This window comes from Orbicella franksi, chromosome 8, assembly GCF_964199315.1.
Source record: "Orbicella franksi chromosome 8, jaOrbFran1.1, whole genome shotgun sequence".
NCBI classification, from domain to species: Eukaryota; Metazoa; Cnidaria; class Anthozoa; order Scleractinia; family Merulinidae; genus Orbicella; species Orbicella franksi.
In genome coordinates, this window is record NC_138152.1 from 15,223,472 (window position 1) to 15,229,471 (window position 6,000).

Consider the following 6,000-nt stretch of genomic DNA (forward strand, 5'->3'; position numbering starts at 1 on the left):
CCAGCTGTATCAATACACCAACCTACATTTTATTTTAATATTTGGTTGCCCACTGCTGAACAAAAAATACTCGGTAAAGAACAGCTCAGTGTTTGTCGAAGTAGCAAATAAAATATCGAGAACAACAAATTGCAGAGGATGTTTTGTCGTGTTGTATTGTATTGAACTGTCTCTCTCTTCCAGAACGTACAGATTATTGTAACTAATAATATACATGAAAAAATTACTCGATTCCGATTGGCTGAGAGCAGTGTAGATCAAGTGTAACACTAGTGTAAAAAAGTGTAACACCGGTGCAAGAAGTGTAACACCAGTGCAGATTACACATCGTAATTCTGGATTATGATTGGCTGAAAGACAATAGGAAACTTTCAAAGCCAATGATATTACGTAAAATGATGACGAATGAGTTTTTTCTCGTTCAATTTGAAATTAATTTGCACTTGTGAGTTTTTCAAAAAGCTGAAATTGCCCTCGCCGAAGCGGCTCGTGCAATTTCAGCTTTCTGAAAAACTCACTCGTGCAAATTAATTCCAAATTAAACTCGAAACCGTATGATATATACCTATACAAACATTATGAGGTTGTAACAGCAAACAGTAAAAACTGTTCGAATGTTGTTGTTGTTTATAGCGGTCAACGCGCTTCGCTACGCCAAGTTAGTTGGCAGGCATGTCACTTCAACTAAAAGAAACAAATATATCAACTAAACATACAGGCCCAAAAATCCCGAGTGGATGGAGGCAGACCAGTTGGCTATTCACAAGCATCACCGAGGAATTGAACTAGGGCTCTATCGAGAAACAACTCCAGCTAAGTGTTCGGATTGGGACTTGAACCCGCGACCTCAGGATTTCAATTTCGGCGCGCTAACCACTCGGCTACGCTTCCTCCTCCTCACTTTTGAAAACGAGCATTACCAGGAAACGTTCAGCTGTGCCATAGGGTCTCCTATAAGTGTCACAATCCTCCGTAGGAAAAAAGATGGCGACTGGTAAATTTACCCATAGTCATGATCAGTTTTAGCACACTCAAAAACGAACAGAAAAGTTCTAACATCTTCAAACTTAGCATACACTATGCCGTTAGCACCTGGACAAACACTGCATAAATATGGCTTTCATTGTACTTATGGGCTGTGTAAGGTTCGCATGGTGTTCTCGCAAAATGTACAGCCGCCATCTTTCCTCCTGCAGAGGATTGGTGGCGTGGTTTAAATTATTTGCGTGGTTTGATTGTAAATTTATGGTGCAAAGCTATTATGAAAAAGCAAGTTCCGTCCGGCAAATTAATAAATCACCAGTACTCGAGTAGTCTAAACTAGTTTAGACAAGGGACTATGTACCCTGTTAAACCATGTGGAAAGAAACGAGTATACACATATTGTTGACGTAGGGAACTGAATAAAGAAATCAGAAACTGTGTAGATTGTTTGCAGCCCCATATTTTTCGTTCTGATTGAAAAGTTCGACCGCCATCATCTTGGTTTATTACGATGGACGAAATCTGGGAAGAGTATAGCTTGTCCCTACCACGGGGACAGGTACACTCCCCAGATTTCCCTCGCCAAGAACAAAAGAACAGCAACAAAACAATATTAATTGGGGCGATGGACCACTTTAGCCCCGCAGCAAAATAAGGGACCGTCCCGTGATTTAACTAACGGCGAACAACTAGCAGGAATGAATAAGTGGGGATAACTTGTGCATTCCCTCCCAACATCGCTATTTACGGGGGTCTTATACATAGTTTTTTTTTTTTTTTTTTTTTTGCAAAACAACTCTGTGGAACAGTTTTGGTACCACGTTTAAGGACTTTGCACTCTGACTTGAGCTTTTCCAGGTCACGTGCCACGATAGTTAATGAATAATTAGCTCCTAAGTGTTAAAAAGTGGTGTTCATTATAAAAACGATAACGTAATAGTGGAGGGGTCAGGGAGGCGGGAGCCTGGGAGAATAGGGGGCGAGAGGGGTACTGGAGGGGGGAGAGGAGAGGGCGGGAAGCGGGAGTTCTAAGAGGGTTGGAAGCGGGAGAGAAATGCGAAACGCTAATTTTTTTTAATTCAACAATGCGTTAGAATACTTTCAAAAACAAGAACCCAAAATATATTTGACTTGCATTTAACGTCTTCTCAGTCACTTCTGAGACTTCTGAGCAAACGAGCAAATGAAAATTTGCGCTTGGGCTGAAAAACAGGCTTACTTCCGGTCAAATAGTAAACCCGTTTACAGTGGTTACGTCATAGGTCATGAAATGTCAAGCGGCATGAGTGCACATGTGTCGCGTAAGCTGTTAAATTGCAAAAAGGTGAGACGAGCAGGCGATCTCAAATGAGTGTCGTCCAAGACAATTTTATTAGGTCTCAGTAGTTTTCGGTGCGGCAGTGAATGGTCCGTGCATGGAAGACCTTCTTGGGAGCTCGTTCCTTACGACCGTGAATAAGCACGGACCAAAGATTTCACCGCGTGGTGTAGAGATGCCTCAACTGAATGCTGCTTTAATGGGCGCGCTGGAGAGTGTGGAGTGGTTCGTTTTACGTCTCAGTTTTTTGTTTTAGACAAGTCGAAATCGATTCCAATTAGAATAGGCGGACAAACAGCTTGGGAAGCAAACAGGAACGACTTTATCGAAAACAAAGAGAAGATTGCTTCTAAAGATTATGAATTGCTCGGTAGGTGTGCTGTCCTGTTTTGTTAGCCATTGTTTAATAACTTCCCACAGCAATCGTTAAACTTAACATATATTTTGAGTTTTTCCTTGTTTCCTCGCATTCGCTAACACTGTAGATACTGTATCACACGATAACTCTCTAAAAAACAACAGTACCAAATTTCTAAATTCTTAAAGATTTTGCATGTGTACATTGGCTAGAGGAAATTGCCAGTGAGTCCAGATACGCATATCTGAAATCCGCCTGGGACGTTTGGCTGCAATTCCGTCAAATCCTACTTCCATGATGTAATTGTCTGATCCCAATAAACGCCGGACTGGTTACTGGAAATCCGTATACTTTATCAGAACAAGATACAATTTAGAAATAACTTTTGAGACCGTCGTTACTGAAAACGGATTTCAGAAACAAGTCTAAAGAGCCGATGAAAATGGACTGAAATGGTGAAACTCAAAGAAGATAAACAAGTAGGTCAAACCTTCATTGAATTGAAACATTTGGCAGTGGTAATCTTGTTAAATTATTTAAAAACAAAAGAAATGCTTAAGAATTGCGAAGCTAAATGACTAGAATGTGTTGTGACTCTGCCAATTTACAGGGGACGCGAGCAGCACGAAAAAGGGCGGGAGGCGGGAGATAAAGGTACGGGAAGCGGGAGAGCAGGGTACGGGAGGCGGGAGGTTCTGCCCCCCTGTCCCCCTCCCCCCCCCCCCCACCCCCGTAATAATGAATGGTTCGAGAAGTATGGAATTAAGTTCATTCTGTCCATAAGGAAGTTGTCCAGGAGACAAACCTCAGAAAACAGTTTTTTTGAGTGGGTTTTTCTCGTGAAATGTTGAAAAAGTATACTAATATTAACTAATATTAACTATATTAGCTAAATAACAAGGAAAAATTTCATAAATTGCAAATTTTGGAGTTTTAAGACCTTGGTAATTGTGTCCTTCACCAATGTTGAAAATTTGACAACATTCGGTTAAAACCCAGTGGAGATATCGTGTGCGAGATATTGATGATCCGTCTATATGGTCATTTTGCGAAATAAGGCTTTAAAGTTTTACTTCGGTCTCCAAGAGCCCAAATTAGCCCTGTATACTAGCGGGGGGGGGGGGGGGGGGAGTTTAGGGGCAGCGGGAGGGGTATATTTAAAGGTTTTACATAAATGTTCCATTGAACACCCGAATACACACCAGTCATAGAAATGTTAACCAAGTATAAGGAGCTTATAAGATGGTAGAAGAAACAATACACAAACCGCGGTGATAAACATGGAACCAAAACGCATGTTAAACAAAGTTAAGTGACCGTTAACGGTCACTTCTGAAGATGTATGTTGTACATACGAAACGTCAAGGAAATTAACTTTGTTTAACATGCGTTTTGGTTCCATGTTTATCACCGCGGTTTGTGCTTTGTTTCTTCTAAAGCTACGATGGCCAAGGAAAAAGAGTTTTTAGAAGAAACAATGTTCAGGACCATGATGCAAAATTCTCATAACTACACATCTTTAAAGCGTTTGTGTTAAGTATCATTAAAATGTACTGAATTGAATCCATTTTGTGAGTACTTTTAGACTAAACAATGGTTCCTATGGATGTTGCTACGTTGAAATATAGTTAGAAGTGTTCAGATTTCTTGATTTAAACGTAAATTCAGGTGTAATTAGAAGAAAATCGTTTCAAAATACGATTTACAATGGACAGGGATGTTGAATCTTCATGTTCCGAAAAAATGGGGGTTTTTTTGGAGAAAAATTTATATCGGAGAATGTAAGACCCCCTTAAAGATGATTTCCAGTCCGTACTGCGCATTCTCGTGAGTATGTTTGCGTTTTTTGTTTTATTTCATGTAAGATATCACAAAATATAAACATTTCGCAACTAGTTACATGAAGTAAATTCAAAGTTTCAAACAACCGTGCGCGCCATTGTGGATGCGAATTGAAGCGGAGGAAGCTTTATGCTTCGTTCTTTCTTATATCACTTGATGAAACAACTTCGCAGCTGTAAAAAGCAATGAAGCTACTGGAAAAATAATTTGAAAGGCCCCAAATTAAAGATAAGGTGTGTGGTTCGTAACGAGTAACATCGATTCACATTCCATCGAGTGAGAACTTAAAATGTTTATAAACATTAGGGTACTGAAACTGTGCAGGACGAACTGGAAATCATCTTTAAAAGATTTAAGTTGCGAGCCTTCACTCCTTGCAGTCAATTGCATTTTTTTTTCTTTTTTTTTTTGCGTATTCGGAGCTGATACCAGTTATTGTTGTTTATTTATTATATTTTTTGTATGCTTTTACTCATTTCTCTTTCGTGGTTCTTTCTTTGTTTAACTATGTAGATTTTTTTTTCATAATTATTCTAATAGTTTGATGTTCGGGATGTTCCGGGATGTTCCGGGATGTTCCATATTCCGACTTTTATCGACGGCCCTTTTAAAGCGATAACATAATTTATTGCCTGCATATTGACAAGAAGCAAACAAAAGTATTTTGATTTAGAGGAATGCGCTGAACCTTGAAACCCTCTCTTCACTGTGAAAGAACCCTTTGATTTGATTTTGACATGTCGATTGTGTAGCCATCAATCAGATGCGAAATAAAACCGCAAAGAAAGCAAACAAATTAACGGTGTCTCTATCAGTTACGAAACCACAATTCGATCGTTTCTCCTTCCCCAAAATGGCTGTTACCCTGCAGTTTTATAATTACTAGTAAAACCCGTTCTCTTTGAGCAAGCAAGCTGGAAATTCGAGCGACTTTACATGACGTGTGACTCAAACCTGCAAGCACGAACTCATAGCCTAAGGCTACAAGACCAGACAGCTCTTCTACATTCAATTTCATCGGTTGCTATATTTGGCGATAAAAATTATAAAGAATCCTGATAACTCCAAGCGACAAAGATCAATTTCTATGGAAAGTGAGAAGATTTGGAAAAGACAAGGGTAAGGGGCAAAACAAAAATAAAAAAAAAGAGCAGAATAGTCCCTTTTGTAAACAATATGCAACTACATGTAACAATGCGCGATACAAACCATACGCGAGATTTTCCTGAGTTAAAATTTAAAGATTACCGTATTGTCTGCCAGAATTATGTTTTTCAGTAGATAAAACGATATGTTTGGTAAAAAAGAAACTACCAATGAAAGTACCAGAGAGAAGGAAAAATATTCAAGGATTTAATTTGGCGGGAATGCAGCAGGGAGAGACTGAAGTTTGGAAAGCGCCTGCGACAAGCGCAATCTAATTATGCACGATGCATCTTTTCTAACGACTTCGAAAACTTTAAAGGCAAGACCGGCACCACTAAGATACGATATCCTT